Source organism: Schistocerca americana, chromosome 1 (genome assembly GCF_021461395.2).
Source record: "Schistocerca americana isolate TAMUIC-IGC-003095 chromosome 1, iqSchAmer2.1, whole genome shotgun sequence".
Taxonomy (NCBI): domain Eukaryota; kingdom Metazoa; phylum Arthropoda; class Insecta; order Orthoptera; family Acrididae; genus Schistocerca; species Schistocerca americana.
Genome location: NC_060119.1, coordinates 731622792 through 731647249, shown reverse-complemented (window position 1 = coordinate 731647249; position 24458 = coordinate 731622792). Strand labels below are relative to the sequence as shown.

Below are 24458 nucleotides of genomic sequence, written 5' to 3'. Positions count from 1 at the left end.
ATACCACGGGCCAGGAAGGAAAGACGACAACAGATCGCATAATCGCACTGGTCAGTTAGGAAACCAGGGTCACGGAAGCCAAGGTTACGCTATTCAAGGTTATGGAAACCAAAGACACGGAAACCAGAACGTCAGGGAGCAGGGTCAATCTAGACATGGAATCTGGGACAGGAGGAATAACGAACGGCAAAGCGACCGTAATTGGAGGGAGCGAAATCAAGGACAACAGGACCTGCAAATCCTAATGCACGTCAGAGGAGGGGGAATCTAACAAGGGATTGGCGCTAGTCCATAGGACTCCACCACATCTCTCACACAAAGAAGTTCATGGAATAATAGTAGTTTAAGTAATGTACATAGTAGAATAGGCAAATATATGAAACTTTCTTCGGGGAACAATAATCGTTGCATTAATAGATTAAGATTGTTAAAGTACTAGCACGCTGCGTTTTCTCGCATAAGAATTTACTGCTGTTAACTTTTTTTGTCTATGTTCGTGATCTCCTCTGTCGTTGCGATAAGAGGCACTACCTTTCCATGAGCAATGTTTTTGTCCTTTCCTATCTGGTGTCCATGTTAAGGGATAAAGATGAGTGACGAGATGTCGCACAAACGGGCGCATACAAGAACGTGCTCTTAGAAGCGTTCTGAGAAGTCGTGATACGCTCCTTAGCGGCCACAACCAGTTCGTGAGACGTTCATACCAATGCTTGCAGGCACGCGTCAGTGCACTGCAAGATTGTGGTATATTGCGTGATTTCGAGGATGAATATGGGCAGTATAGTTTTTTGCAGAGCTGCGCCAGCATCGTTGTCTTGCAAGTCGGGGTGAACCTGTGAGCGTTTGAGTCCAATGGTGCCCTAGACGAGAGAAATGCGGGCATAAAGCCTACCATGCCAATGTGCTGGTTGGGGGATTTAGCGTGCTGCTAGTGACTGTCACAGATGAATAACCAGGGACTTATACTTCGATATTCGTGACATACTGTGTAGCTGGCGTGTGTTGGGCGACGGAATCCTCAACAGGAACCAGTCCTGGCTTGGTCATACTACATCGCCTCTGGAAAGGTGTGCTTTGATCGCGAATACTGCATAACATAGAAAAAGAAGTTGCAACTATAAATTTATTGTCTTGTATAGCCATGGCTAACCCAATCTCTGGAGTTTCAGTGAGGCGTAGTGAGAACTCGGAGGCCATGTCGTACGGCGCGCACATCACTGTCGTCAATAGCGGCGAGCAGCGAGACATCTCAGCGTAACAGGAATTATGTAAGAGTGTTGTATAAGGTAAAAAAAAAAATAGAGAGAGTACCATATACTAGGATAGATTAAACTTTAGGATTTTACAGTGACTAGATCCTTAATATTGTGGCTGTTTTCTGCCACACGTATTTGGCGCGCGCCTGTTGAGATGCTATTTTCCAGGTCACCAAACCACAGACCCGAGATGGAGGGACGACGGGCGAGCGAAAGTAGCATAGTTGCATGTTCTTTATAGCACAGTAAAACTTAGACCTGCATAACAACATAATTTAATTAAAAGACATAGAATGTAGATCGTTGGCAAATGGTAGTTAATTCTTGAGCATGTCTACTGTAGATCTATATAATTAATAGTAATATTAGAGCGGGCCCACACATTTAGCTGTTCATCCAGTCACACACCATGTACAGTAGTGAGACCGGTCTCTACACAAAGATCAAGATAAATTATTTCCATGTCTACATTTGATACACCAAGATTTTGTTAAAATTTATTATAACATAGAAGGTCATGGGAAAAAGTTAGGCATAAAATTTTTGTCAGAACTGTGCAGATGACGGGTATCGTGGCAATGCAGAGGCCAGCCAGCGCAAAAACAAGAGGTCTTCGGCTACCTGCAAGAAGGCGAGCGTCCGGTCCTGCAAGCTGATAGTCACCGGGCTGTATACCTGCGGGATTAGGCGGGATCCTCGCCGGGCCACAAGTGAAAGTGAGGCTGGCCGTTGACACTGACACGCGAAACACACACGACAGCCTGCTAGCTCTCCGGACGCGGCAGCCGTTTGGAGGGATTCCCTGCGGCAGACCACGTTGTCGTGAGTACACGAAGAAGATCACCTATCGTGTCAGAACCTGCGCCTCATGTGCCTCAGGACAGAAAGGGACGCTATATACTCACCTGTTTGGGTTTTTACAACTCACTAGCATTGGCCGATCTGCATAGACAAAGCAGTATCGTGCCACACTAACAAATGAATGGTCTCATTTCTAACTTCTCCTCTCTATTAGAGAGCAGTTTTAGCAATCGTCGCTCCTAGTTCGATCCTGTATGGATGACCTCACACACTTGTGGAGTCACTCCACGTGCCATCATCCCTCGTTGAACTGCAATATTGGGAAATGTAAAGTACTGTCAAGCGAGAGAAGAGACCTAGACTAGTGATGTGTCCCAACAAGTAGACCTCAGAGACAATTAATCGACGTGAGGAGAGCCTATCACTGTGTCTTCCTACCGTACTGCCGTGATCATATGCGTGGGTCTTGGTGCAATCTCAACAGAGTACTTCAGATGCTCCAGCACACCCTATTGCCGTTGCAACAACGTAGCAACAACACCCGACGTTTAGCCCTATGTGATGTCAGTACTGTGGAATTTGTGAAGTGCTTCGAATATTTCTAACAATGTGATTTAGTGCCTCATTCTCAGCACAGTCGTGAACTTTGTGCAATGTGCACACACAACTTGATGCCCCATGGACCTTGTTTTTTTTCTTAAATTTCTTTCTCTTGTGTTGTTTTTGTAATGTATGTTATACCTTGTATGTGTTTGTGTTCTACACTGCAATTCTTATTACAAATTACTGTATTGTTCTCCACACCATGTTTTTTTTGTATTTTGTATTTATTGTTGTGTGTATGCAAACAGTGTGCCTGAAGTCCACATAAACTGAAGCAGATACCACCACTGTCATTGTGAATGGACCATCAGGTCAGGGAACATTTTGTAAAGGTTATTCTTGCTGCAGGGAGACAGAATTAATTGGAGGTTGTAATTAGATTCTGAAAGCTCACAAAGAGATTGTTAACTTAAATAGTATCATGTGTGAGTGAGTTCAGGTTAGTTTAATGATTAAAATTGTTGTAACATCTTGGGCACTTAATTGCGGAGCACTCCAACTCTGATTGTAAAGAATAAATTGCTCCATATTTGGCTCACATGCCCGGGCCATATTTAGAGAGTGAATGTCTGTGTGAATCGGTGTTTGAAAGGGGCTCCCTGGGTATGGATGTGTGATGTGAGTGTTAGTGTTCCATATTAAGAAGGTGAAGTTGGCTACATCATAAATAATCCTCCCTCTATGAGCTGCATTTTTCAGTTGCAGTGATTTTCTTTATAGAGTGCAGCATGTGCAGCCAGTTTGCGAGATTGTTCTTGGGCGATTGACTCACTACCTTGCACCTAAGTGAGCCAACCGCTCACCAATTACAATCTAAAATGGCGTAGGGGCTATGAGAGGTGGTATGAGCCCCCTCTCATATTTCTATCTTACGATTTTCCTCTCTAATTGCATGCAGTGAAAAGTCGCTATTCCTTCACACGCGGACTTCCCACGCAGCGTCTCTCGTCACCCGGGTGGTCCGGTGACAGGCGGGCTCCACTGATCTGGAAAGGGTTAAGCCGACGGGTGTGAGGAAGTCGAGTGAATGCTTTGCAGACGCCGACATTGTCAAAAGACACGCCCGGGACACGCCCGGAGGGGTCTGAAGTAGCGGCTGGGCTAGAGGTTCTGTTACTTCGCAGAATCTTAGCGAAAACACTTTCTGGCGGGCTACCAGCAAGGCGTGGGAATGACTTGTGTACCCAGGCAGTTGTGGCGGGAAAATTCCCGCGCTTTCTGCAAAATAGTAACTGTGATTGGCTTGCTCAGGGCCTAGCTCCGTGACGTAGCAAAATCAGCGCAGAAATTGGCGCCAAGAATCTCCATTGGTGGAATGGTAGTGCTCCGGCAATGGAGTGGAATTTTCCGCCGGTTTTCGAGTTGCTGATTGGAACGTTTAACCACGGCCACTGTCGTGGGGGCGGGAATGTTGTGTGTTCAGCCTGTACGTGTGCTCTAGGTAGTCGCCTCTCGCCTTTCGGTCGAGGACGTCGATGAAACCAGCCATCGCCTCCGGTACGCCACATCATGTTCTGGCAGTTAAGAAGACAGTTTGGTAATGTATGTACGCAGCACCAGCAGATAGGGATTTTCCTAGGTGATAATCAGAGCTCAGCAGAGCGCGCCTGTTCGTCTTTTTCTAACTTTGTTCTGTCTTGAGTAGCAGCAATTAATGCTGGGTTAGCTGTGTGTGTCTCTTAAGATTTGAGTGGCAAGGAATTGGCTCCACATACCACTTCGTCTTAAACCTCAAAATCTAGTTTAGGGACAACTTCACCTTCACAGCGTTTGTTTGAGTATCCAATTTGACCCAATTTGATATATTATAAATGTTTCATGTGTTTTTGTTTGTTATTTTGTGTTTAGTCTTAATAAATCCTATTGTTATTTTGGACAGAACTTTCATTCTGTTAATCGGTAGAGCAACCCATCATTTCTCACTACATTAATGAAACCTTCCCTTATTTAACTTATTTATCAAATTAAATTATTGCAGGTGCCAAACTCTTTTCTACTCCACTTGCAGGGTTGGTTACAGTCAGTTCGCGTATATTTTTTTATCCATGTGCAACAGTCAAAGTCGGAGTTAGAATGGGGGGGGGGGGCTTAGAGCATCATTTACATGTGTAGATTCTAGAAGAATTTAGTGTTGAATACACTGCTTGCCCCGGCACCTCGCAACGTGATCTACCCATCTAATCTTCAGCATTCTTCTGTAGCACCACATTTCGAAAGCTTCTATTCTCTTCTCGTCTAAACTATTTATCGTCCACGTTTCACTTCCATACATGGCTACACTCCATACAAATACTTTCAGAAACGACTTCCTGACACTGAAATATATACTCGATGTTAACAATATTGCAATGCCTTTGTTGTTCTGATTACGATGCAAAGTTCCTTTGGCCATGCATGCGGGAAATCCAGTTTGAGTCCCGGTCCGGCACAAATTGTCATTGTCGTCATTCCACTCTAAAACTGATGGTAGTTCTTAGTCGCAATTGCGAATTCATTTGATGTATTACGGGTTGTCTGGAAGGAAACGTTTATTGAAAAACAGCCAACACGGACTCAAAGATATCGTTCTTGTGAAAAACAAATAATTCTTTATTTCCTCGAGATAATGAGTGCTATTCAGAGAGGATGTGAAATTGGTACTATGTTTTCGGGTTTCCGGAAGGCGTTTCACACCGTACCTCATAAGCGACTTCTGATCAAATTGCGTGCCAATGGACTATCGTCTCAGTTGTGCAACTGGAAGCGTGATTTACTGTCAGAAAGTTCACAGTTTGTAACAGTTGACAGAAAGTCATCGAGTAAAACAGAATAACATCTGGCGTTCCCCAATGAAGTGGTATAGGCTCATTGCCTTTCCTGATCTGGGCAAAGGATTTAGGAGACAGTCTGATTACTCAGATGCTGTCATTTACCGATGATCAAAATAAATTACAAAACGATTGAGACAAGGTATTTGTATATGGTGCGAGAAGTGGCAATGGACTCTAAATAATAAAAAGTACGAAGTCATCCACATGAGTACCAAAACGAATCCCCTAAATTTCGGCTACGCGATAAATCATACAAATCTAAACACTGGCCTTGGAAGGCCCAACGGTATCGACCGGCTGCCGTGTCGTCCTCAGCCCAGGGGCGTCACTGGATGCGGATATGGAGGGGCATGTGGTCAGCGCACCGCTCTCCCAGCCGTATGGTCAGTTTACGAGACCGGAGCCGCTACTTCTCAATCAAGTAGCTCCTCAGTTTGCCTCACAAGGGCTGAGTGCACCCCGCTTGCCTACAGCGCTCGGCAGACCGGATGGTCACCCATCCAAGTGCTAGCCTCGCCCGACAGCGCTTAACTTCGGTGATCTGACGGGAATCGGTGTTACCACTGCGGCAAGGCCGTTGGCAATATCACACAAATCTAATAACTGTAAATTCAGTTAAACACTTAAGGATTACGATTACGAAGAATCTAAGTTGGAATGATCACATAGATAATTTTGTGTGTAAGGGAAACCAAGGACTACGATTTATTGGCAGAACACTTAGTAAATGCAAGAGGTCTACTAAAGACACTGCCTTCATTAGGTTTTCACGTCCTCCTCTGGAGTATTTCCGTGTGGTGTGAGATCTGTAGCCGGCCGGAGTGGCCGTGCGGTTCTAGACGCTACAGTCTGGAACCGAGCGACCGCTACGGTCGCAGGTTCGAATCCTGCCTCGGGCATGGATGTGTGTGATGCCCTTAGGTTAGTTAGGTTTAATTAGTTCTAAGATCAAGGCGACTGATGACCTCAGAAGTTAAGTCGCATAGTGCTCAGAGCCATTTGAACCTTTTTTTTTTTTTTTTTTTTTTTTGAGATCCGTATAAGATGAGATCGGCGGAAGACATCGAAGAAGCTCAAAGAAGGGCAACTCGTTATGCACTATCGCGAAATAAAGGAGAGAGTGCCACGGAGATGAACGTGAATTGCGGTAGCAATCATTCAGTCAAAGGCGTTTCCGTCACGGCAGGCTATTCTCGTGATATTTCAGTCACCAACTTTCTCTTCAGAGCGTGAAAATATTTTGTTGGTGCCCACCTACGTAGGTAGGAAAGATCATCATATTAAAATAACAGAAATCAGAGCTCTCACAGTAAGATCTAAGTGTTCGTTTTTTTCCTGCGCGCTGTTCAAGAGCGCAACGGTAGAGAAATAACTTTAAGATTGTTCGATGAACCCTCTACCAGGCACTTAATTGTTAACTGCAGAGTAGGTGTAGATGAACATCCTGCATTGCTGTCCATATAAAACCACCCAGGAGTTGCTTCCTGCTGACCCGCTAGCATGCAAACATTGAAATTTCTTGCTCGCATGGAAGCGGACACCAAATGGCCATGGAACGATCTTTGGACAGACAAAGCCCATTTCCACCTCCAAGGACATGTCAATAAGCAGAACTGCAGAATATAGGCAACGGAAAAATCCGCACGCACACCAATCAGTATCATTTCGTTCTGAAAAGGTGACTGTGTGTTGCGGGTTAATGGCACCGTTTATCGTTGGGTGGTATAGTTTCGAGGAGATGTATCCTTCAGTTCCTGTTACCAGTACCGACTCTGGTAAACGCTATAAGAATATTTTTACCACGACTGTGATTCCAGCCCTTCAACAGCGTGGATTTGTGGCTAGGATCATTTTTACGCAAGGTGGCGTTCGTGTGTGCATTTCACAGCCAATGAAGCGGTTGCTGCAGAGGCATCTCAGAAATGCCCGAATTATCAACCATCATTTCCCTGCAGCCTGGCCGTCCATATTACCTGACGTTAATCTGTGTGACTTCTGGCTGTGAGGATGACTGAAAAATGTAGTGTTCAGTGCTTCAGTTACGATAGTAGCTGAACTGAAGGCACACATTGAGCAAGACATTCTGAAGTGACCCCCGAAACACACCGATTTGTTGTGGAACATACTATTTCTCGATTTCAACTTGTGACAGAAAACGGTGAACAGCATATTGTAATTAGAAATCAATGTCATTTTACTTTTTATGCGGTTTTCTGCCACATGGCAAAAATCTATGTCATTTTGCTTTTTGTGCGTTTTTTGCCCGAGGACAATTAATAGCCGATGTCATTCTGCTTTTTATGTTGTTTTTGGCCTCAGAACAGTTAACCGATTTTTTCCACCCGATGTGGTACGATCTTACTGTGGTGGACGTGCTTACCGAACAGAGCCACAACTGTTTGCTGCCGAACTTGTGTAGTCATGCACATTGAACTGTATGAATGGTGTAATGTGCAACTCAAACAATAGCCATAGTAAAGTGATTCATATGTTACTTGTAGCCGATTCTATTTACTTCAAGACGATTACAGCGCCACCTATTCCCAAAATTTTCGTTGAGTTCTTTTTTGTGCCATGACATTTCCCCCTGAGTCAATAATTTATTGTTCCAATTTGACGTTGTTCTGAACAGTGGTAATCTTTGTACAGCGTTTTGAAACTGGAAGTCTAACTAAGGACACCTTGTGTAACACAAACACCCATATTCCTTAGCGTGCACAAGCAAGATCACTAGTTAATATGTACAGATCCAATCATTACGACGACAGATTGTGGAACAACCGAAGTGCCCACATCTGATCTGGGTACTGTACTTAATACTCATCGTAGTAAACTGCTATCAATCAATTCTAAAAACCCGTGAAACCTACAATCTCCAACACAGATTTTCCATTGATCGCGACTAAATAACAACGATCAGAATCCAAGAAACCACAGAACAATCACTACTAGTCAGTATTAACCTTCGACTTACCAAAATCCTCTAGATACATGGTGACAATTATTGAACTATGTGAAATAAAATCGGCATAACTTCTGAACTGTTTGCGTTAGGACGTTCAAATTGCACCGTTGGCCGCAGAGTACGATGGGAACTAGTATGCGCATGCGCACGCGCCTTGTGATTGTCAGCCATTTGCATTTGGATGTGTTCGTCAATAAGCAAAACTGGCGCATTTGGGGGACTGAGAATTCGCATTTCGCGATCGAGAAGTCTTCACCTTCAGCGGGTGACTGTGTGGTGTGCTGTGTCCAGTCACGGAATAATTGGTGCGATATTCCTTGATGGCACGGTGACTACCGAACGGTATGTGAAAGTTTTGGAAGATGATTTCATCCCCGTTATCCAAAGTGACCATGATTCCGACAAGATGTGGTTCATGCAAGTCGGAGTTCGACCCCATCGAAGTAGGAGAGTGTTAGATGTCCTGGAGGAGCTCTTTGGGGACCGCGTTCTGGCTCTGGGGTACCCAGAGCCCACTGGCATGGGTCTCGATTGGCCGCCACATTCTCCGAATATGAACACATGCAACTCCTTTTTATGCGGCTACGTTAAAGACAAGGTGTACAGCAATGACCCCAAAACCACAGCTGAGATGAAAAAAGCCATTCAGGAAATCATGGACAGCATCCATGTTCTGACACTTCAGAATTGGCTGCTCCACATCACCGTCAGTGATGGCAGGCATATCGAACATGTCATAACCTAAATCCGAATATTTGTAGTCACTTTTACATGTTGAATAAAGTGTGTGCACGCCGTAGTTTGTAACTAATTTACGTTTTTTTCATATAATTCAGTAATTGCCACGATGTACCTCCTTAAACTTAATCAGAGACTATTTCCTGAATAGACGCAATCGAGTGTTAAAATGAGACGACCAGTATCACGGCACACCAGTTAGTCTTCTCTGCCGTAACTTCACTGTCCTGTAAAACACCGGCACTCCACTGGCTATTCGCTCCATGTTTAATTCACCAAGGAGCCATTCAGCAAACAGTTACTTTTGACTGTTGGTTCATAATGTTCCGCACCTGTCGGCAATAGCTTTTGCGGCCAGCTGCTGTTGGTGTAATCTTTGCCGCAGACTGCGATTGTTGGCTATGAGCGCAACTCGCACCATCTTCCACCACTCGATCTGTTAACACTGGCGGCGAATGTTACAGCACCGATCTACAATACACAAAAACGCACATATCACAAAAGCATTATGCTAACATACATTTTAGTTCTCCAGCTTTTGTCTTTGATCTAATACAGTTGCTAATACGACAAGTTAAGACGACTTTACTCCCATGAGCTCCGTTAAGACCTTATCATTACTTTCTGATCCATCGCAAGGTGTCCCTTTGTAGGGGTCGTTGGGAGGCATGAAAGATAGGATGGACTGTGGGGCGGACCGTATCTGCAGAATATTGGAGAAGGTATATACGAGGGTGTTATTTGGGGACGTTGGCTTTGTATAAAATATAAAGAGGCGATGGTAAATCGGGTCCTTCAGGCACCCCTCCAGTTGGGTAACAATTCGGGTGTGGGTGCTGTTGTCGGGTACATACGATGGACTCATGCAATTAGCGAGCCGTAACTGTTTGCAAGTGCATTGTTTTATGAAAAATTTACGCCACTGGCTTTTGTTGATTGCAGTAAAATAATCTTTTCCTCGTGTTTGGATTTTCAATTCTGCACAATTTTTGCTGTATAGCCATTTTCAAGTGAGTATAAATAACTCGTCAAACGGACATATTTGGGCCAAAGTCAACACGTATGTCTGGTCATACATTATTAAAATACTCTGAAACTCCAAAGAAACTGGTATACGCATGTGTAAACAGGCAGAATACGGCGCTGCGGTCAGCAACGATCATATAAGACAACAAGTGTCTGGCACAGTTGTTAGATGGGTTACTGCTGCTACAATGGCAGTTTATCAAGATTTAAGTGAGTTTGAAAGTTGTGTTATAGTCGGCAAACAAGCGATGGGGCACGGAATCTCCGAGGTAGTGATGAAGTAGGTATTTTCCGGCAGGACCATTTGACGAATGTACCAATATCAGGAAACCGGTAAAACATCCAAGCTCCGTCATTGCTGCGGCCGGAAAAAACATTCTGCAAGAACGGGACCGACGACGACTGTAGAGAGTCGCTGAACGTGACAGAAGTGCAACCGTTCCACAAATTTCTCGAGGCTTCAATGCTGGGCCATCAACAAGTGTCAGCGGGCGAACCATTCAACGAAACATTTCTCGATACGGGCTTTCTGAGCCGAAGTCCTAGATGATTGCACAACACAAAGCGTTACGCCTCGTATGGGCCCGTCAACGCCGACATTGGACTGTTGACGTCTGGAAACATGTTGCGTGGTCGAAGAATCTCGTTATCGAGCGGGTAGAAGTGTACGAGTATGGAGACAACATCATGAATCCATGTATCCTGCATGCCAGCAGGGGACCGTTCAAGCTGATGGAGGCTCTGTAATGGTGAGCGGCGTGTGCAGTTTGAGTGAAATGGGACCCCTGATGGGTCTCGATACGACTCTGACAGGTGACACGTACGTAAGCATCTTGTCTGATCACCTGCATCCATTCATGTCCATTGTGCATTCCGACGGACTTTGGCAATTCCATCGGGACCATGCGACACCCCACACATCCAGAATTGTTACAGAGTGGCTTCAGGAACACTCTACTTAGTTTAAACACTTCCACTGGCCACCGAACTCCCTAGACATTAACATTATTGGGCACATCTGGGGTGCCATGTAGCGTGCTGGTCAGAAGAGATCTCCACCCGCTCGTAGTACTATGGATTTATGAACAGCACTGCAGTATTCATGGAGTCAATTCCCTCTAGCACCACTTGAGACATTAGTCGAGCCCATGCCACGTCGTGTTGCGGCACTTCTGCGTGCTCGCGGGAGCCATAACGATATTAGGCAGGTGTACCAGTTTCCTTGGCTCTTTAGTGTATAATCGACTGGTACGTGTAAGAGCGTGCGGCACCGTGGACAGCGACATCACCCGTCCAGGTGGTCAGAGATCTGAAGTTTCCTTTTATCTCGCAAAATTTAAGATGGAAGTTCGTATGATTCGTTGAATATAACCATCTTCGGTTTTCTTCGCCACATTGTATATCGGAGCCACTTCTCCGTCTCTAGAGATCTCGTCCTCATCAAGACGCAACGTTAAACTACAGAATCTAGTCTCCTGCCTTCTTTCCCAGCAGATCTCGCTTTCTGAAACATGAAATGCACCCACGAAGACCAGCATGAGTTGACACTTCGTAGCGTTCTTCATACCACCTTTCACGGCGTTTGTACCAATGTAGCATCTCATTTCTAGTATTGAATCAAGCTTTACTGTTTACGGTAAGCGAATCACGTGAAAGATTGCGAGTTGAAAACGTTTCCAACCATTATACGTCACTCTTTTTTTTTCTAACTGCGTGTGTATATATTTATACCACCTGCGGCAAAAGTTCTACCCAGAACTAGAATGGAATCGCTTTCCTGGAACAGTTACCGTGTCAGTGTCACGAATGTCCACCCCTTAACACCATCAGTGCCTGTAACCTTTCAGAAATGCTTGGCAAGAAGTCACGGTAAGTGTCTCCAGATGTTTCGTTTCTATAACTTGAGCAGTCTTTAGTGTCGCTTTTTGCTCTGCATCTCAGTTGAAACTGTGATAGATCAGCATCGCTCAGTTGCGTTAAGACCAAAGTGGCGATATACTTGCGTAAAAGTAGTCAATTTCGAGTCAGGGCGTGGAAAGACAAAAGCTTGAAGGTGGTGGTGAAGCTAGAAAATCTGAGAAGGGAAAATCAAAGACTCAATCTGGATGTATAGTAGGGATGAGTGAAGTGATATGGAAAGAAGGCAAGGCTTTCTGGTCAGAGTACAGAGTAGTATCAACAGCAGCGGAAGGGGGTACAACGGGAGAAGGATTCGTTATGAATTGTAAGGTAAGGCAGGGAGTGTGTGATCTTGAACAGTTCAGTGATAGAGTTGTTCTTATCAGAATCGACAGCAAACCAACACAGGCAACCATAGTTCAGCTAGACATTCCGACCTCGCAAGCTGGAGATAAAGAGATACAGAAAATATATGAGTATATTGAAAGTGTCATACAGCACGCGAAGTTTAAGAGATTAGTCAGAAAGAATCTGTACGGAAAGAAGTGGGATACGGAAGTACTAAGAAATGATGAGATACGCTTTAAGTTATCTAAGGCTGTAGATACAGAAATAGGGACTAGCTCAACATGCACTACATCTGAAGAGGAATGGGCGTTTCTAAAAAGGGCAGTCACAGAAATTGGAAAGAAAAACATAGACACAAAGAGGGCAACTGCGAAGAAACTATGGATAACAGAAGAAATCCTTGAAAGAAATCTATGAAAGAAGGAAGTACAAAAATGCTAAGGGAAATTCAGAATACGGAAATACAAGCTGCTGAGGAATGAGAAGCAGCATAAATAAGAACAGCGAGGAACTTAATATTAGGATTGATGGTCCCGAAGTAAATGAAGTTAGGGGATTTTACTACCTAGGTAGCAAAGTAACCAATGACGGACGGAGCGAAGAAGGCATCAAAATCAGACTAGCACTGGTAAAAAGGGCATTCCTGGCGAAGAGAATTCTACTAGTATCAAACATAGATCTTAATATGAGAAAGAAATTTCTGAGAATGCACGTTTGGAGCACAGCGTAATATGGCAGTGAAACACGGACTAAGGCAAAATAGGAACAAAAGAGAATCGAAGCATTTGAGATGTAGTGCTACAGACTAATGTTGAAAATCAGATGGACTGAGAAGGTAAGGAATGAGGAGTTTCTGTGTAGAGTTAGAGAGGAAGGGAATATGTGGAAAACACTGACAAGGAAAAGGGACAGGATGATAGGACATCTGTTAAGACATAAGGGAATGACTTCCATGGTACTAGAGGGAGCTGTAGGAGGCAAAAACTGTAAAGAAAGACAGAGAATGGAATACATCCAGGAAATAACGGAGGACGTAGATAGCAAGTGCTACTCTGAGATAAAGAGGTTAACACAGGAGAGGAAGTCGTGGCGACCCGCATCATCTACATCTACATCTATACTCCGCAAGCCACCTGACGGTGTGTGGCGGAGGGTACCTTGAGTACCTCTATCGGTTCTCCCTTCTATTCCAGTCTCGTATTGTTCGTGGAAAGAAGGATTGTCGGTATGCCTCTGTGTGAGCTCTAATCTCTCTGATTTTATCCTCATGTCCTCTTCGCGAGATATACGTAGGAGGGAGCAATATACTGCTTGACTCTTCGGTGAAGGTATGTTCTCGAAACTTCAACAAAAGCCCATACCGAGCTGCTGAGCGTCTTTCCTGCAGAGTCTTCCACTGGAGTTTATCTATCATCTCAGTAACACCTTCGCGATTACTAAATGATCCTGTAACGAAGCGCGCTGCTCTCCGTTGGATCTTCTCTATCTCTTCTATCAACCCTATCTGGTAAGGATCCCACACTGCTGAGCAGTATTCAAGCAGCGGGCGAACAAGCGTACTGTAACCTACTTCCTTTGTTTTCGGATTGCATTTCCTTAGGATTCTTCCAATGAATCTCAGTCTGGCATCTGCTTTACCGACGATCAACTTTATATGATCATTCCATTTTAAATCACTCCTAATGCGTACTCCCAGATAATTTATGGCATTAACTGCTTCCTGTTGCTGACCTGCTATATTGTAGCAAAATGATAAGGGATCTTTCTTTCTATGTATTCGCAGCACATTACACTTGTCTACATTGAGATTCAATTGCCATTCCCTGCAGCATGCGTCGATTCGCTACAGATCCTCCTGCATTTCAGTACAATTTTCAATTGTTACAACCTCTCGATATACCACAGCAGCATCCGCAAAAAGACTCAGTGAACTTCCGATGTCATCCACAAGGTCATTTATGTATATTGTGAATAGCAAGGGTCCTACGACACTCCCCTGCGGCACACCTGAAATCACTCTTACTTCGGAAGACTTCTCTCCATTGAGAATGACATGCTGCATTCTGTTATCTAGGAACTCTTCAATCCAATCACACAATTGGTCTGATAGTCCATATGCTCTTACTTTGTTCATTAAACGACGGTGGGGAACTGTAACGAACGCCTTGCGGAAGTCAAGAAACACGGCATCTACCTGTGAGTCTCGTGGACGAATAGCGCGAGACTGATAAGCTACATCACAGTCATGATAGCTTCACAACACACTGGAACGCTGTGGCGTTATTTGGCAGCACTAGTTTTAACTATGGGAAATGTAGCTGGGTGGGAAGCTGTGAACGGAAGTGTCATTCAAATCGGTCGCTAACGTGCGAGATTATTATTGATTTAAAATTGTGTAGGAATTAATATATTATCGTTATCTGCAAGTCTTTTGAACCAGAACGGGAAACCTAAAACTTCTGTGACAATATTACGTTCTCGGTATGAATTGATCTACTATGGTTGATAGAGCGCTTTGCTTGAAATCGAGCGAACTGGAGTAGTCGGCAGAGCATTGGAGACAAGTTCGGTAGAAGCATGGTTCAAATTCACGTGCCCTCCTCCACACTAAGAAATTCTGTGTTTCACTTACTTCATTTAACGAGGAAAATGAGACAATTACTTCAAAACGACTCGGGTTATTCCCAGACCCACCATTGACTGTTCCGAACTTGTACTCTGTCACTAATGAGGACTTCGTTTACAAGACATTAAACCCTAAACTTATTTCATTCATTTTTTTCCCACAACCGTCGGGCATGAAGGGACTGATAATGCGTAATATTGTGCAGTACGGGCTTGCAGCAGATAACTAAGTTACAACCCAACAGTAAATTTTGAGATAGATTTTCTAAATGAAATCAAATACCATCCGATGATGAGCATCAGCTGACCATCTATCTTCGGTGGGACATCTAATTGCAGGACATAGTTCAGGCGAATAATCCACGAGAAATGCCTCACTGACTGAAATTACCCGCCAGATGCATTAAGTTCCAACTACGGAATATGACTACAGTAGCTGTACATTCAGAAGGCAGAATATGAATGCCAATCTGTTAACATTATGCGAGCGCAGCTCGCAGGGAGAGAGCCACTGATGAGAGTGTTTTTGCGGCTTGCAACGGCTACGGAGGAATACCGGTAGAGTTCATGGCTGAGTGGTCGGATGCAGACTTATCAAGGTCGTGGCGTCAGCACCTGGCTGGTGGAAATGGCACATTGGCAGCTAAGAGGGACGAAATAATAGATGATATTATATATTTCACCGAAATTAATGTGACGGTAGGTGAGTGGCATGGGCAGCAACATTTAATTTTTTTATTATCAACACAGAAGCACTCGTTTCTCAAGCAATTTATAAAAATTTCCCACAATAATTTATTAAAAAACTCTCACAATGGTTAACTGGCAAGACCAGAATCGAAAGGATTGGCCTTGAGATCGTAGGTTTATAACGTCATCCAGATTTCTTTTAAAACAACGTTATTATTTAGAACTCTCACACATGGCTTCAAATCAGTCTACAGCCACACGAAGCTGGCTACAAATCATAACCACCAGAGGTGAGAAGGAACACTTTAATTTGAATGTGGGATAACAAAATACATAACAGTCAGAACATAGACCATAAAAACAGTAACCAAAAATTACAATAGTTCTTGAAAGAATTTGCATCAGTAAGCTACGCAAGCGAAGACAGAATCTCTCCCTACCTATTAGTAACGACTAGGAAGCATTTGTACCAAACACAATAACCTTTTAACTTGGCAAAAGTTAAGTTCACCAAACGTCTGGAACGCAGCGCACATTGGTACGCAACAGATTTCTAGCGATCCAAAATATTCAATACAGTTGAAAGATAAACATATGAGACGTGGCGGTAGGGAAATCGATTGTTGGCTCCCACCTGTGGCAGGGTCGAGACACGTATCAAACTGTGTCCGCACGGCAAAGGTCGTTCACCGTAAGTTTGCTTTTTGGCCGCTCGAACTGAGATCGCCCCGTATAGCGGCAATGCCAAGCGAGCCACGTAGCGCCATATCAGTAGTTGCGGCCTATGTCAAGACTACTCCAGCAGCTCGTGCAGACTGCGTCGGAGCCTTTGGGCAGGTATTGAAAGCGGCTTCACATACTCTAACCCCACCTCTGCCTCCGTCTCACCCGAATGTCCAGAGGGAAGGAAGAGCATTAGGTTGAAATGTACGAGTCATATGGCTTCCAAAAGCAAATACCATTGCACGTCGACAAAGCGATCCCCCAGTCTCTCAAGAAGCATTCCACAATTAATTTACAATAAGGCAAACAGTCTAAAGCCAACTTTCGAAGCAGGGCTCACCTCCTTCTGTACAACATTAAATAAACTTCATGCTTACTGGGAAGCACGAACTTTTGGGAGGGCTTGGTTTGTGAAACACGAACCGTAAAGGTTCGCTTGGTCTGAGAACATCTATCAAGCAAGGTGACTGGCGTCACGAATTTGAGGACCTGAACTGGACCCAAAAATCTGGTCAAAGATTGTTCCATTACCTGGTCTCCCCTCACCCCCCCCCCCCTTTCCCCTCAACGCCAGTTCATTGCAGCAAAGTTTTTATTCCAAATTCTGTCACCTGACCTTAATGAGATCAGTTGCCTCTCAGCACTATAGCGGCACCCCAGTTCTTCGTTGGCGAGATTCAGGTGCCTTCTCGTGTACTTCTAGTTAGCTCAAATCTGCGCAGCGTCAACTTTCTCGGGAAGATCATCCATATATATATTAGGCAAGGGGGAGTTCGGCCTTAAGGCGAACATAAGGGCGGCTGCTGTTTAATTATCTCAAACATGACTGCGTGTCTCAGCCATGGCAGGGAACTATTCAAACAAGTGTGGTCCGTATGTTGGAAGCGATGTGGCCAGCACGCAAACTCTGATTCACCCACTCACCAGGCATAATACACGGCTGTTGTGGTGTGGCTAGAACCTGTTTCAAACATGAAATTGCGGAAAGATGCAGGTGAAGCTAGAAGCATTTTCTGTAAATAAAAGCCGGCCGCTGTGGTCGAGCGGTTCTAGGCGCTTCAGTCCGGAACCGCGCTGCTGCTGCGGTCGCAGGTTCAAATCCTGCCTCGGGCATGGATGTGTGTGCTGTCCTTAGGTTAGTTAGGTTTAACTAGTTCTAAGTCTAGGGGACTGATGATCTCAGATGTTAAGTCTCATAGTGCTTAGAGCCATTTTGATTTGTAGCTAAAACCCTACATGAGTCAAAGGTCCCGAATATGGACTGAAGGCATTTCATCATAATCTGGGAGGCTGTGTAAATGTCAGGACCAGCCAGCAAAAATGTGTAAACGCATCCAAGGTCCAGAGCATGTAGTGATTCCCATCTCACGAACATGAAAAGGGCCCCACATAACCAACGTACATCCTCTCCATGGACTGACAGGCAACTTCCGATGCCAGGAACCCCAGCGAGTATCCAACACTGGCTTTCTAATAGCGCACATCTTATGACTTGTAAGAACCACTAATCTATTTGTCCATTGCATTCTAGATAAAGTGCTCCCCTCCAGATGACCAACTATAGGTTTCATAATAACAATTAAACACGAGAGGTACGAAATCTTTGGGTAAAACTATTTCATGACCATGGCTTCTTCGATGGCGCAACACAGAATGTTCCCCTTCACAGAAAACGGCCTAACAGTCTCCCCTTTCCTCTCTCCTTCAGCTCAATCACCTCCAGGTCAGAATATTGTTCTCCCCCAACATGTTTAAAAAGGAGAGGGCATTTTGTTGATATTGGGAAGGCTATGGTCTCAGGCGCCCAATTCATTTTGTTCAGGCCTCCTAAAATATCATGCTTCGACCGTCCGTGACACATACTGTATGTGCATAACCCAGAACTGGAATGCAGAAGTCTTCACCGTCCACCTCGTAAAACATCCCAGCACGTTTTTCTCTTGTGAAACCCGAGCTGAGGAGCTGGTTATCGCCGGCCGAAGTGGCCGTGCGGTTAAAGGCGCTGCAGTCTGGAACCGCGAGACCGCTACGGTCGCAGGTTCGAATCCTGCCTCGGGCATGGATGTTTGTGATGTCCTTAGGTTAGTTAGGTTTAAGTAGTTCTAAGTTCTAGGGGACTAATGACCTCAGCAGTTGAGTCCCATAGTGCTCAGAGCCATTTTTTGAGCTGGTTATCCGTTTCTGACAGGAATGGGTTATGTTCAGCAGAGAGTTAGAACTTCTGAAACACGAATAAAATTGCCAGGGCATCTAGCCAGTATTCAGAATATTTGGCTACAAACGAGGGGAGGGCACGCGAAGCTTTAGCAGTAGGACACCACCATTAGCCCCCTGCAAATGGATTGCCGCAAAACCTGCTCTCGATGAGCTGGTCTCGATTATAAACCCCTTCTTATTAAACCCCAGCCTAGCCAACACCAGGACACTTGGCAAAGCCACCTTCAAGGCCTTGAATGCTGCTTTCTGGGATGTGCAATCGACCCCCCCCCCCCCCCCCCAGATTTCCAGCCCTTTTTCCTGAGACCATTAACGGTGCTGCGAGCTGAGCACGTTGGAAATACATTTTCTAAAAGAACTGGTCATGCCGATATAACACTCTACTCCCTTCGTGCTCTTCAGGGGTGGGACAGCCGGCCGGTGTGGCCGTGCGGTTCTAAGCGCTTCAGTTTGGAACCGCGTGACCGCTACGGTCGCAGGTTCGAATCCTGCCTCGGGCATGGATGTGTGTGATGTCCTTAGGTTAGTTAGGTTTAAGTAGTTCTAAGTTATAGGGGACTGATGACCTCAGAAGTTAAGTCCCATAGTGCTCAAAGCCATTTGAACCATTTTTAGGGGTGGGACATGACTGCATCGCCTCAGTGCAGCTGTGATCTTCTCCGACACCATGACTGGAACTAGGTACCCCAAAAAGAAAATCTCAGTTGACAGAAATCTCACATTTGATAGCTTAAAAGTGAACCCGTCGACGTGCAGATGCTGAAGCACTTCTCTAGTATGCTCAAGATTGTCCTCAAAGTCTTAACTGAAAATTACGGGGTCTTCAAGGTAGTGGCGAATAAACCGAAACTTCGGATAAATAAAACCTCCTTAAAAATTCTAAAAAGGATCGTGGTCCGCGTAGGAGGCCAAATCAGTGGAAAAAAAATTACAAGTTTTGATTTCATTGCCAGTGAAATCCGGTTATAAACCTGATTAAGGCCCAAAGTATTCACGTACGGTCTAAGGGTAGCGTCTTTGATTAGCCTTGTCAAAGAGGGCGGAGAAGCCGACAGAGGTTCAGGGCACTCTCTTCTCCTTGGGGTGGGAAATTCCCCTAAGGCGGAAGAATCAGCAATGATTAACGGCCAGAGGATGCAGTGTCGTTGACTCTTTTCAGGCGGTTCTCCAATAAGCAATTCTTTTCTATCAGCTGATGGTGCGTCCATGCAGACAAATATTACCTACATATTAATTGCCTAAATTCCGAAAACATCGAATTATTCCACATCACCTCCTTCGAAGGTTGTTCCAAACGCTCCAGGATCACCGGATACAGGATCTGCTCATCGCTCAGACCACACGTTTCACCATGATACTGCAAACACAAGATAAAGTGATTGCTCAGCCTCCTCACTGTATGTCACCTGCAATGCTCCCCCTTCCAGCAACAATTGCACTAGAGGGTTATGCAATTTGCAAAAAATCACGGAGAAACACGTACACAGTGCTTGGGTAGTTTGCACATTAGACTCCAGTTCCATGGAGACGGCCACTCTTTCCACTGGCACAACTGATTATCCTCTGCGTCCTCACGTCCAAATCGTGAACTAGTTCCAGCATCTGTTTACAGCGCACATACGCAGTGTTGATCATATGAAAATCTCTAACACTCTTAGTGTAACGCACCACACGTGCATCAGTTCTACTAATTTGTGGGCGTGATGGCTAGCCATTTCGAAGAAAGATACTAGCGAAACTAGTTCCCCTAGCACACATTGAAAAATGGCAATGGCACAACCTACCTCGAGCAATTCCAAGTTAGGTGTTGTCACAGTGCAGTCAGACGCCTCCCTCAGCTGCGATTCCGGAAACGGTGCAACCTCTCATGGACAGTTCATAAATAATGTCCTTCTTCCACAATCCTGCAAAACGAGCAGCTTCCTCGCAGAAATTCTGGAACGCAATTACCAAGCAAAATAATCGCAGAAAAACTACTTATTAAAATTCCAGTTATACACACCGCTGACCACACCTGCAACCATGCTCTGCTATCAAAGTGCGACACTAGGTGGGAGTGGCGGTGTCAGGTTGAGAGGAGTGCGCAAAGACATTAAACGATAATTATTATCATTACAAAAAGGATATAGCCCGCATCTCGTGGTCGTGCGGTAGCGTTCTCGCTTCCCACGCCCGGGTTCCCGGGTTCGATTCCCGGTGGGGTCAGGGATTTTCTCTGCCTCGTGATGGCTGGGTGTTGTGTGATGTCCTTAGGTTAGTTAGGTTTAAGTAGTTCTAAGTTCTAGGGGACTGATGACCATAGATGTTAAGTCCCATAGTGCTCAGAGCCATTTGAGCCATTTGAACAAAAAGGATACATTTAAAACAAAACCCAGTCAAGAAAAGAACCTCCAATCAGCCTTAAAAATTTATTATCAGAATTGATAATAATCCCAAGACGCAATAATTAAAAAAATATAAGATAGCACCACTTACATAGGGTTAAGGAATTTGCAAAAATTTAAGCTAGTAGTTAATTGGCAAGACCAGACTTAAAAGAATTAACTGTATAATATGCGCACATTGGTTTTTAAAAGAACACCAATATTAAAACTCTCGTATATGGTTTCAATTTCAAGCTGGCGGTTACATAAAACCAACTTCAAATAGTAACTGCCAGAGGCGTGAAGGAACACTTCAGTTTCAATGTGGGCCTACAAATTATATAACAGTCAGACCAAGGGCCATAAAAACAGTAACCAATACTTACCAATCGTTCTTGAAAGAAAATAGCAACGGCCATTCAATAGACCGAACAAGTTACACAAAATTTTTCACTATCGATTTGTAATGGACAAGAATAATTTGTACCAAACACAATCACCCCCTTAATTTGGTAAAAGCAAAGACCAGCAAATGACCATAATCCAGTGCACCTGGACTCGTAACAGTTTCCTATACAACCAAAGAGTCCGATATATTTGAAAGAAGATCAGACCACGCCTCAAAATCATACGACAGCTGGAAAATCCGCTGACGTGACCCATTTGTCACTCGGTCGAGACATGAAGCAAACTGTGTCTGCACGGCGCGGGTTGTCTACCAGATGTTTGCTCGTTAGCCACTAGACAGGAATTGAGACCGTTCTGGAAAGCGGCACGCGGCACGGAGCGCTGTCTCCTAAGCTGCGCCCGACGTCAACTCTTCTCCGGCGGCACAAGCAGACAGCGCCACAGCCGTTGGGTTAGTATTCAGAGCAGCTCACAGATGTCACAGAATTCAACAGCCAAAATTATACGTTACAGATCCTGTGAGCAGGATACGGATACCAAGCAAACATAGACCTCATTGCAACTTCAAGAATGACTATATGATCATTATGATGAAAGATACTACTTGTTTGTTATAATAGAATATAAACATTATTAACTACTAAACTACTGCAGCATCTTATCCCATGACGCATCAAATGGATGCTAACATCAGAAAACACAACAACAAGATACTTTTCAACTCCAGCGTGTACCAGGTGGTTATACACAGATGAGCCAAAGAAACAGGTACACCTGCCTAATATCGTGCAGGGCCCCCGCGAACACGCAAAAGCGCCGCAACACGACATGGCATGGACTCGACTGGTGTTTGAAGTAGTGCTGGAGGGAAGTGACACCATTAATCCTGCAAGGCTGTCCATAAATGCGGTAGAGTACGAGAGAGTGGACTTCTTCTCTGAACAGCACGTTGCAAGGCATCCCAGACATACTCAATAATGTTCATCTCTGCGGAGTCTGGTGGACATTGGAGGTGTTTAAACTCAGAAGAGTATTTCTGGAGTCACTCTGTAGCAATCTGGGACATGTGGGGTGTCGAATTGTCCTTCTGAAATTTCCCAAGTGCGTCGGAATGCACAGTGGACATGGGTGGATGCAGGTTATCAGACAGTAGGTGTCACCTATCAGAGTCGAATGTAGAAGCATCAGAGGTCCCATATCCCTCCAACTGCACACGCCTCACACCATTACAGAGTCTCCACCAGCTTGAACAGTACCCTGCTGTTATGCAGGGCTCACGGAGTCATGAGGTTGTCTCCATATCCGTACACGTCCATCCGCTCGATACAATTTGAAACGAAACTCGTCCAACCAGGCAACATATTTCCAGTCACCAACAGTCCAATGTCCGTGTTGACGGGCCCAGGCGAGGCAAAAACTTTGTGTCGTGAAGTCATCAAGGGTAAACGAGTGGGACTTCGGCTCCGATAGATCATATCGATGATGTTTCGTTGAATGGTACGCAGCCCGACACTTGTTGATGGCCCTGCATTGAAATATCCAGCAGTTTGCGGAAGGGTTGCACTTCCGTCACGTTGGACGATTCTCTTCAGTCGTCGTTGGTCCCGTTCTTGCAGAATCTTTTTCCAGCCGCAGCAATGTCTGATATTTACTGTTTTACCGGATTCGTGATATTCACGGTACACTCGTACAGGAAAATCCCAAGTTTATCGTTACATATGAGATGCCGAGACCCATTGGTCGTGCACCGACTATAACACCTTGTTCAAACTCACTTAAATCTTGATAACCTGCCATTGTAACAGAAGTAGCCGATGTAACAACTGCGCCAGACACTTGTTGTGTTATATAGGTGTTGCCAACCGTAGCGCCGTATTCTGCCTGTTTACATATCTTTGTATTTGAATTCGCATGCCTATACCAGTTTCTTTGGAGTTTCAGTCTAATGAAACTTTCCCTATTAAACACGTTGTAACACGGAAACTAACTACCCCACGAGTACCAAACTTGGCAACATTATTGTAAAGGACATGGGGAAGAGAAATAATGCACAATCAATTCAATTGAAAGACTTTAAATGTACTGCTACACTACGTCGTACCATTACATACCGGTACAATTACTGCTATAAAAGGGGTCAATATAGCGCCCATCAGAGTCCAGAAGAGTCTGAAAGCACAGGATTACATGCTGCACAGCAGAACGAAGCATGTCCGTAGACATAGTGGCTACTTCTCTTGATATGCTGCGCTTTAGATCAGCACACGTGTGAAAGGTCCCCTGGTAAACCCTGTACTTCAGGTAGCCCCCCGACCGGAAATCACAGGGAGTGAGGTCAGGTGATCGTGCGGACCAAGTATTTGGAAATGAGCGGCTAATAATTCGATAGTTTGCTAAAAGTGTTTCGGAGAAACGGTGAACTTCAAGAGCGATGTGTGTTGGGGCCCCATCTTGCATGAAAACTGTTGAATTCAGTTCGTCTCTCCACTGTATGGCGCGTATGAAATGCTGGCGTAGCATATAGCAATAACGCTGGCCTTCTTTGTTCCTTGAGCGCCAACCTGTTCAAGAAAGGATGGGCCAATGATCACCGTAGCCGTGAAGCCACACCATACGGCGACACGCTCACCATACAGACAAACGTCATGCACAGTGACTGGAGATGAAGATCCCCGCAGTCGACAGGACTGTGTGTTCACCTCACCCGTCAGAGAAAAATTAGCTATGTCTGTCCATAGGATGGTTCAGGGCGGGCCCTCGTTAACTTCGATCCTTGCAAGAACGTGGAGAGCGAGGTCAACGCGCCGTTGTGCGTTCTGTGGTGCAAGCGGCTATACGATATGGATCTTGCACGGATATCATTTGAGGATGGTTCGAAGCACCTTCCGTACAGTGGACCACGGGATGTTTAACTGTCGTGACACAGCACGCGCACTGCCTGACGATCGGGAATTGTGCGTAGCGTTGTCTGCCGCAGCTACAGCGA

The 24458-nt window shown here is 44.9% G+C and overlaps 1 long non-coding RNA gene and 1 pseudogene across 1 annotated transcript in view; both read right to left on the bottom strand.

The window, feature by feature from the left end:
- LOC124545628 overlaps positions 1–24458 on the bottom strand; it is a 330096-nt gene that overhangs the window by 189955 nt on the left and 115683 nt on the right. The gene's annotated exons all lie outside the window — the stretch shown is intronic.
- LOC124552334 lies at positions 5935–6052 on the bottom strand (annotated as a pseudogene).